The following is a 10937-nucleotide window of genomic DNA, read 5'->3' as shown; positions in this document are numbered from 1 at the left end:
TCCAAGATAGCCAAACCCCTCACCACGTTAACCCAAAAAGGCGTATCCTTCAAATGGACCAAAAAGCAAGAGTTTGCTTTCCAAACCTTGAAGCAAGCCCTCTGTAGTGCTCCAGTGCTATCCTTACCTTAGGGAACCGAAGATTTCATAGTTTACTGTGATGCTTCGAATCAGGGTTTAGGTTGTGTCCTCATGCAACGAGAGAAAGTAATTGCTTATGCATCCAAACAACTGAAAACGCATGAAGTAAATTACACCACGCATGATCTAGAACCGGGGGCAGTGGTCTTCGCCTTAAAAATTTGGAGGCACTACCTCTATAGTACCAAGTGCACCATCTTTACAGACCACAAGAGCCTCCAGCACATTCTAAATCAAAAGGAGCTAAACATGAGGCAGCGAAGATGGGTTGAGCTATTAAACGATTATGAATGTGAGATCAAATATCATCCCGGCAAGGCTAACGTGGAAGCCGATGCCCTGAGCAGAAAGGAATATTCAAATCATCGTGTGAAGACCCTGTAGATCACCATCCAATCTTATCTGGCTTCACAGATCAAGGAAGCTCAATTGGACGCATTGAAGCCATAGAATGTCGCTAGTGAATCGCTACGTGGAATGGAGAAGGAGCTAGAAGTTAAAAACAACGGAACCCACTACTTCATGAATAGAATCTGGGTTCCCAAAATTAGGGGATTCAGAGAGATAGTCATGCATGAAGCCCCCAAGACGCGATACTCTATTCATCCGGGGTCAGATAAAATGTATTTGGATATCAAGCAGCAATATTGGTGGCCTAATATAAAGGCAGAGATAGCTACTTTCGTGGGTAAGTGTCTTACTTGCGCCAAGGTGAAAGTGGAATACCAAAAGCCCTCGGGACTAGTACAACAACCAGTGATACCCGAGTGGAAATGGGAATGGATTACTATGGACTTCGTGACTAAATTGCCAAAGACAGCACACGGATTGGATGCTATCTGGGTAATTGTCGATAGATTGACAAAATCTGCTCATTTCCTGTCAATAAAAGAATCCTACAAGATGGAAAAGCTGACCCGAATCTACATCAAGGAGGTCGTGAAACTCCATGGAGTGCTAGTATCTATTATCTCGGATCGAGATAGCAGATTTACTTTAAGATTCTGGCGATCTCTTCAGAAGGCAAATAGGAACACAGCTAGATATGAGCACCACCTACCACCCGCAGACGGATGGTCAGAGTGAGCATACCATCCAGACACTCGAGGATATGCTCCGAGCTTGCGTGATTGACTTCGGAAAATCATGGGATGCCCACTTGCCTCTGATCGAATTCTCTTATAACAACACTTACCATACGAGCATCAAGGTTGCTCCCTTCGAGGCTCTCTATGGTCGTAAATGTAGATCGCCCCCATGATGGGCCGAGGTGGGTGACACTCAACTAGCAAAAGGGCAATCGCCAGCCAGTGCTCTTACAGGACCCGAAATCATTCGTGAGACAACCGAGAAGATAGTCCAAATCAAAGCTCGACTTCAAGCATTACGGGACCGACAAAAGAGCTATGCCGACAAGCGGCGAAAGCCACTAGAATTTCAATTCGGGGATCGCGTGCTATTAAAGGTCTCTCCATGGAAGGGAATGATTCGATTTGGGAAAAGAGGAAAATTGAACCCGCGGTACATTGGACCGTTCGAGATTCTTTCCCGGATTGGTCCAGTGGCTTACAAGCTGCAGCTACCCGTCGAGCTCAACAACGTACACCCAGTGTTCCACGTCTCAAATCTGAAAAAGTGTCTATCAGATGAAACCCTTGTCGTCCCTTTGGAAGAGTTTGAGCTAAACGAGAACCTTCTGTTCGTCGAAGAACCAGTCGAGATTATGGATAGGGAGGTGAAGCGTACAAAGCAAAGTCGCATACCGATCGTGAAGGTTCGTTGGAGCGCAAAACGCGGACCGGAATTCACGTGGGAACGTGAAGACCAGATGAAGCAAAAGTACCCTCACCTATTCTTTCCTTCACAATCCTAGTTCTCAAAAGAATTTCGGGACGAAATTCCCTCTAACGGGGGGGGGGGGGGTGATGTCACAACTGGCATTTTAGCTAGGAAATTCTATTCCTGTGTAACAATTCAACTATTGTAAAACTTATATTCTAAGTAAATCTCACTCAATGCACATTTAGATTCACCATTCATGTTCATCAAAGAGTTATAAGCCCTAATTGGATCCTAATTGGACCCAACTCATAAATCTAAAACATTTTGGACCACTTGGGTCTAGAATTATTCATTCTAACCCTAATGGGCCTTATTGGGCCATAACTAATCCAATTAACCTTAGTGAGCCTTAAGCCCATTCTTTTACTCTAATTGGGCCGTGAATGCTTCCAAGAGCCCAATGGGCCGAAAATTTTATGTTTAGGATCCAAATATCCTAGCTAAAGTTAATGGGCCCAATCTACTCCAACTCTTCTTCTTGGCCCAAAAATATCGGCCCATGTATAAACAACAAAAAAAAGGAAAAAGAGAAGATTTAGGGGGGGTTGACTTTGGAGTGCCACCTCCATAATATCCAACATATATCAAGGTGAAGACCTCCCATGCATCCATGCTTGTCACCTCACCTCTCTCTCTCCCCTATCTTCTTCTTCTCGGCCGAATGCAACACACACACACACACACACACTACACCAAATTCTCTCCATTCTCTCAAGGATCATCCATCTTCTTCCTCCAAAGTTCTCAAGATTTTGCTTAGGTTTCAAGAGGATTTTCACAAGATAATCATCATTCTTGGTAAGCCTTTATACATACAAGTTTTATAACTCCATCTTCATGATAGATCACTCTTTTAAACAAAGTTTTTGGTGATCATACTCCTAGAAATCTTCTTAAGTTCGAGATCTACTCAAGGCAGTTGCTAGGGCCGAAAATCACTTCATCTTTCCACTTCTTCTTCCAAAAATCGAAACATCAAGCAAAGGTGAGTTCATACCCCCTTGTTTTCGGTTTTCATATGATTTTTGGGGGAGAATGCAAGTAAAATGTGTAGATCTATGTGTTATATGCATGTTTGTGTGAATTCTTAGTTTATTTGGTAAAAATGTGTTAGATCTTAGTGAATCTCGAAATTTTAAGTATTATGTAACAAAGATCTAAGAACTACAACACCATAAATATCATATTATCATGCCAAAGGTGAACACATGTCTAAGATGCAAACGATTTCAACAAAAACCTTGTTAAAGGTCAAAATTGTCAAGAAAACAAAAGATAAGGGTAAAAAGTGAAAATTTTGTTTTTAAAAGGGCCAAACAGATCCTACATGTATGAAAAGGTATTTTTATGCAAAACATACTTTTAAAAGGTTCCAAAATACAAATTTAAGCTTATTGGGCCAAACTTTTGGGCCTCAAGGCATTTGGGCCCAATTTGCAAAAAACAAATGAAGTTTTAAGGTTTAAAAATGTTATTTGGCCAAAGTTTGAGTCATAAATGTAAATAAACCAAATTTAGAGGTGAAAAATATCATTTATTTAAAATTGGACCAAAAATGTAAAGTTTTCCAAAAATTGGGCCGGAAGTGTAAACTTTTACAAACATGGGGCTGAAAATGTATTTTTCTGCGAAATAGGGTGCTAAATGTAAAAATATAACATTTCGGGTTAAAACCGTAAGTTTCTAGACATTTGGGACAAAATTACAAATTTTTATAAATTATGGACTAAAGTGTCATTTTTATAAAACTTTAGGCCTTAATTAAAGATTGGAGTATTATTGGCCGAAAATGTCATTTTTACAAAATGAAATCTTTTTCTCATCAATCTATTAAGCCTCGAACTAAAACAAACAACCGAATCAAACGAACGAACAAAATACGTCAAACACTATTTATTGGGCCTCATATTCACATTACTTGGCCATTTGGCCCTAAGGGCCCAATTGAGTGTGTAATGAGCCCAATGTTTTCCATGACATGTTTATTGGGTCTTGTGGCCCACTTACATGTTAATTTGGGCCTAAGTTATGGATTACATGTTTATTGGGCTTTTGTGGCCCATTTACATGCCTATTGGGCCTAAATTACCCTTTTACATGTGATTGGGCCTTTGTGGCCAAATTTCATACTAATAGGGCTTGGAATGGAAATTTCATGTGTTAGTAAGCCGTAACGATACCCTTATGTAATCATTAAACTTCGTAAATTTATTCATGTACCTTTCGATTACAAAACATCTCACAAATACGTAAACATTAAACATAGTACAAAAGAGGTTGAGAATCTAGTGAGACTTATCGGTTGGCACCACTGAGTGTACAATCGTAGCCTGTAGTTATAATCAGAGTTTCCTGGTAGGAAAACGGGAGTTTGTGTATAGATCTATACAGGGTGACCCCCCACGCCTTAGCTGTTCGCTACAGCTAGACTAGGCCAGTCTAGGGCGACAACATCCTTAATAAGACCGGCATTTGGAAAAATACCAAGACGAGCGACCAAGTCATTATCATGTATGGTTATAACGGCTCATATAGGGATTCAATACCAAAAGATAACATTTTGAAGATAAACTATTTAATTGTGTTAATGCAAAACGACTTATTTAACGATACAAGAATTTAAACGTTGTTATAAAACAGAAAAAATCGGATTTTCTGAGGAGATTATTCACATACAATTATCATTTATTCAAAATACAATGAATCTAAACTACACTCATACAAGTTTTATCTATTAAATTCACACATGCATTTATACTCGATTTTCACATCATTTTCAAAACACTTTCAGAAAATATCGGATTTTCTGGGTTTTATGAAAGATACAAAAATTTTTACTCAAATATACTTATGAACTCACCAACATTATATATGTTGACCGTTTTCAAAATAACTTGTATTCTCAGGTAATCGTTAAGCTGGAAGATATGCAAGTGTGTATGGTTTTGTTTATGTAATATCACTTATCGTACTTTGAACAATTAGAACTTATGTATTTTAACAATGTACTTGATGTGAACAATGTTGGTTGTATTATGTAATGTTGGTGATGAATGTGTTATGTTTCATGTATATTCATTGTAATGATTATTCAATTGTTAGTCACACGAGCCCCCGGACGTTTCCGCCGTCTGGTTCGGGGGTGTGACAGTATGATCGACTGTGGATAATTTAAATAATTTAATTATTCCGGAAGTCAAAACAAGCAAAATGAAACAATAGTAAACAATTCACACAAGACAGTAACCTTACTCATAAATAAAATACCTTTTATTTAATCATCAAATGTCAATTACATTTTATCTATTACATGTTTCTAAACAGCTATCTAATCATTAAAACTAATATCGTCGTTCAGCCCAATGCTCCTTCCATGCTGCAAATGCTTAACCCTACTCAGTCCCTTCGTGAGGGGATCTGCTGGGTTCTCATCTGACGATACCCTCTTTACCACGAAGAGTCCTTCTTCTATTCGGTGTCATATGAAGTGATATTTTCTTTCGATGTGCCTGGATCTACCATGATCCCTTGGTTCCTTGGCTAAGGCGACCACACTCTCGCTGTCACAGAAAATCTCCATAGGCTCCTTTATAGCTGGTACAACTCCAAGGTCTCTGATGAAGTTCTTCAGCCATATCGCCTCCTTCGACGCTTCGTTTGCTTCTATGTACTCTGATTCGCACGTTGAATCAACTACATTCTCCTTTTTGGAACTTTTCCAAGTTATTGCTCCTCCATTCAGGGTAAATACCCAGCCCGACTGAGAGCGGAAATTATCTCTATCGGTCTGAAAGCTGGCGTCACTATACCCTGTCCCTCTCAAGTCATCACTCCCACCGAGGGTAAGGACCCAGTCCTTAGTCCTCCGAAGGTACTTAAGAATGTTCTTTACCGCAGTCCAGTGAGCCTTACCAGGTTTCCCTTGATATCTGCTGACCATTCTCAAAGCAAATGCCACATCAGGGCGAGTACAAATCATAGCATACATGATCGAGCCAACTGTGGAAGCATATGGTACTCGAATCATCTCTGCTATCTCAGCCTCTGTACTCGGACTCTGAGTCTTACTCAGTTTGGTATTGCTTTGGATAGGTAAGTCACCTTTCTTGGAATCCACCATGTTGAATCTTTTCAACAGCTTATCCAAGTAGGTACTTTGACTAAGTCCAATTAGTCTTTTAGTCCTGTTTCTCAATATCCTTATCCCTAGGATATAGGCAGCTTCCCCAAGATCCTGTAATGCCCTATTCCGAATTGACTCCTAGTCTGATGCTGTGGCCCGAAGGTCGGTCATTATAAAGATTATGGCTTTTGAGAAGGTAAGATCTAGGCCCATTTGGGTGCGGGTGATGTATTAGAAGTCATCCGGGTGTTCGATTCGTGTTTTGAGGCCTAGGGGTATTTCGGTAAAGTGGCAGTTTGGGATTTTGTGGAAAATGGACTTTCGTTCGGAAGGTCTTAAGAAAGGTATGAGTTGATATAAGTTTAGGGCTTCTCGTCACCTTTCCGTGGATATAAGGATCGTCGGAATCGGGTTTATAACGAAGAAGTTATGGCCTTCAGAAGTTTCGTGGTTTTCAGGCTTAGCTGAGTACGTGGGGCGTACACAAAGTGTACGCAAGGCGTACTAGTGAAGAAGGCAGTACGCGGGGCGTACCTTGGAGTACGTTGGGCGTATTGACCAGGATGGTCGCGAAGGTTCCCAGGAGTACGTTGGGCGTACCATATGTACGCTGGGCGTACTCCAATCAGATCAGGACCCTATTTTAGGGTATTGGACCCTATTTAGCTCCTTATCTCATAACCTAACCCTAATATCTTCAGCCTCCACCCTCTAAAACCCTAGAAATCGACACATACCCTTCATGGTGACATTTTGAGCTTACGGAGTCCATTTTTGGGATGTTTGGCCCATTTTCAAGAAGATGGAGCTTGTTGCAAAGATGGAAATCAAAGAGGAGCTTATGGATCTGGCCTTTGGGACTCATTCTTAGCTTGATGAAGGTATAAATCTTTGAAGTTGGTCATTCATCTCTTAGATCTACCATTTGTGAGTTTTTGTTCATTTTGGTCCCAAGTATGAGATCTAGTGGCCTTGATTTCATTCCAGGAGCTTTGAGTTGCCCCTCTTAGTGTTTCTAAGGTTCAATGTCCATAAATTTGGCACCTTTAGAGTTTAAGACCATTTATGTTGGAGTTTGAGCCATTTCCATGAAAGTAGAATGCTATTTCGTCTTGTTGGGGCATGAAAAGTCACCAAGTCAGTGACTTTATGGGTTTAAACATTAAATGGGACTCAGATCTGTGGTTTGGATATATGAATTAAATCATTAAGTGCTTAATGGCAGAAGTGAGACTAGAGGGTAGTTTGTTAGGCGTAAAAGCCAGTATGCGCAGCGTACAAGCCATTTAGCGAGTACGCGCAGCGTACTGCTGAGTATGCCCTGCGTACTCAGCCAGGTTGGATTTCGGACTTTGGGCTTCGGGTTGGGGCTATCTTTTTGGGCCTAGATTCTTGGGCCCTAATAGACCATCAGAGTGGTTGTGTTCTAGACTATTTGAAGGATTGAATCTTAGGTTAAGGCCCAATAAGGAGCGTGGGCCCAAGTTGGAAAATTGGGCCATTCATGGGCCTTTATGGATTTTATGGTTTTGGACTTTGTGTTTTGGGCCCTGTTGGGCCATCAGGTTTTGGGGTTGATATTTATTTGTGGAGGCCTATTATGGTTTTGAGCCCAATTTGGAAATTGGGCCATTAAAGGACTCATGGACACTATAATGACGGGCTTTTGTTTTGGGATTGGGCCTTAGTTTTGGATCATACTGGGCCAGGGGTAGAATGGTCATTTTACCCCATGCATGGATTAAGGATTATGGTATGGGACCCAATTGCTAATCGGGTATATTGATTGGTAGTGACAGCTCGGGAAGCTAGCGGGGCAGCAGCTAAGGAATTCATGCGGGAAGCTTTTGCAGTGCGAGGTGAGTCTTCTCACCATACCAATGGGTCTAAGGCACCAAGGCCGGCCTATTCTATGATATGTGGTATACATGTTGTGTAGAGATATGTGACTTGCTGTGTAGAGATATGTGTGATGATTGCTAGATATGCTTGGTATTATGCTAGTTATATGTGTGATGTTTGCATGGAAGACCCGAGGGGAGCCCGTGACACTTGGATGTAAGACCATGTGGGGGAGCCCATGGCATTCCTAGCTACAGACCATGGGGGGAGCCCATGTCAGTTAGGTGTAAGACCATGTAAGGGAGCCCATGGCATCCTGGAGTAAGACCTTGGGGGGAGCCCATGACATCCTTATATGTTTATGTATGTGTTAGGCAGCATGATATATACCACTGTGATATATGATATGCTAGTTGATTATGTATGTGATTTGCATGGAAGACCCCGGGGGGAGCCCGTGGCAGTTGGATATAAGACCATGTGGGGGAGCCCATGACATTCCTAGCTAAAGACCATGGGGGAGCCCATGGCACTTAGGTGTAAGACCATGTGGGGGAGCCCATGGCATCCTGGAGTAAGACCTTGGGGGAGCCCATGCCATCCTTATATGTTTCTGTATGCATGGATTATGTGGTAGAGATAGCTTGTATAGCTAATATGATATGTGGTATGTGGTAGAGATAGCTTGTATAGCTAGTATGATATGTACTATGTGGTAGAGATAGCTTTTATAGCTAATATGATATGTGTTATGTGGATTGTGTGTGGGGTATGCTATGGGGGACTCACTATGCTTTGTGCTTACAGTTTACAGTTTTGGTTTCAGATATCATCGATTTGCAAAAAGAGGGCTCGGATTGATCGCAGTGCACACACCTATGATTTCCGCAATGAATGATTTTGGGATAAACTCTGATAAATTTTTTACTTAATGATGATTTAAGAGTTTTTGAGCTTTGGAAGGTGATTCTAGTGAAGGATACTTGTAGATCAAGAGGCTAGCATCAAGGAATTCGTGTAGATCCAGAGTCTACTTCAGCTTGGGCACATTTTAGAGGTAACAAGTTGTTACCTTGATCTCTTCCCTTCTAGATCTATTCATGGATGATGATTTGGGGCTATTTAGCTTATTAGGTTTCATTTTGGGTTTTGGGTCTAAATCTGAGGTTGCAACTTCAGATCTAGACTTGTCTTGGTCCATGAAATCATAAAGTATCAGCCCTTTAGCTTGTTTGTGAGCATTCTTGTCTTGAACCTTCTCTCTAGCTTGTATTGAGCCAAAATCACCTTGTATGCACGTAAAGTTGGAAACTTTACGTGTAATGCTAGCCCTAGGAGTCCAGATCTACTATTGGGAAGCAATGGTATGGGCTACACTCGACAGAATAGGGATGGCACGAGTGGACTCGGCGAGTCTGTTTATGGACTCGGCGAGTCGGGTCGTAAAATCCTAATCCCTTCTGGTTATGAGTTACATCAGTGAGTTGAGTGGTAACTCAGTGAGTTGGACAGGACTAGGACTCGGAGATTAAAGGACTCGACGAGTCATGGGGTGACTCGGCGAGTCGAGTCGCGAATGGAAGGGTTTCTGAGTTTATGAACTCGGCGAGTCAGTGGGCTGACTCGGCGAGTAAGGTCAACTTGGAAGGTTGACTTTGGCCAGGACTTTGACTTTGACCAGAATTGACTTAGTTTGACTTCTGGAGGACAGTTTGGGGCTAAGTGTTATTTTGATAGTGGTAGCTCGGGGAGCTAGAGGAGCAGCAGTCGGAGAGTTGTTGGATAGCAATCAGGAGGGTATCAGCCAGAGCTTCAGCAGTACAAGGTGAGTCTCCTCACTGTGTGAATGGGTCTAAGGCCACAATGTCGGCCCATGTAGTTTATGAGTAGGAAGACCCAGGGGTTAGACCTAGGCACTGTATGCTAGTATTATGTTCCGGACCAAGGTCCGATGTCGGGCGGGTGCCCGAGACAGGTTTATGTGTATGATATTCCAGACCAAGGTCTGATACCGGGGTAAGCCCGATGTATGTTGCATGTTAGATTATACTTGTTGTCTGTGTGATACTTGTATGTTCCTGGTAGGGAGGTGAGTACGGGCGAGGTCCGAGATAGGAGAGGACTAAGTGTGGGCGGGGGCCCGTATCTCACCAGCAGCAGAGGCATGGACGGGGTTTCATGACTCATCAGTAGCAGGACAGGGGCGGGGCCCAAGATAGGCGAGGCCGCAGTACAGGACTATTGTAGAGTATGTTAGCTTATTTGTTATGTGCTATTTATATGCTTGTATATGCTTAGCGGGTGAGGCCCGAAGACATGCGGGGCCTAAGAGGGACAGATCTATATACCGAGCGGGGCTCGATGCCAGGCGAGGCCTGATGCTGGGCGGGGCCCGATGCCGGAGCGAGTCCGATGTCGGGCAAGTCCCGATGCAGCGGGCGGGGGCCCAGTACGTGGATATGTGTATGGTATGTGGTAGGTTGGGGAACTCACTAAGCTTCGTGCTTACGGTTTACAGTTTTGGTTTCAGGTACTTCCGGTAGCGGAGGGAAGAGCTCGGGGTGATCGCATGGCACACACCAATGTTTATTCAGCCTGGGATGTTACACTCTGATAATAATGTTTTGGAACAATGAGATTTATGTTTTGATAGAATGATTTGAGGACTTGTGGTTTTATTATTAAATTAAAACGAAATTTTTAGACTGTATTCTAGGGATGTTTCAAGTTGGTATCAGAGCCTTGGTTTGAGGGATTCGGATACACTCTTGGGTGTGTCTGAACTCAAACTGAGGAATTGATATGAAAATTTTTCAAAAGAAATCATATTTACAAAAGAATTTTGAGAAAAGGAAAAGAATTTGAAAAGACAAAAGAGTTCGAAAATGAGAAAAGGGTGTGGTGCATGCAATCAGCCGAGCTCAAATAAGTTCTCCCAAATTACCCATACAAGTTTATGTTATGCTATGTTTATTAGAACTGCATGCTA

This window comes from Lactuca virosa, chromosome 5 (assembly GCF_052849685.1).
Source record: "Lactuca virosa cultivar CGN04683 chromosome 5, Lactuca_virosa_CGN04683_v6, whole genome shotgun sequence".
Classification (NCBI taxonomy): Eukaryota; Viridiplantae; Streptophyta; class Magnoliopsida; order Asterales; family Asteraceae; genus Lactuca; species Lactuca virosa.
The sequence above is the reverse complement of the archived record's forward strand: the minus strand, read 5'-3'. Positions refer to the sequence as shown.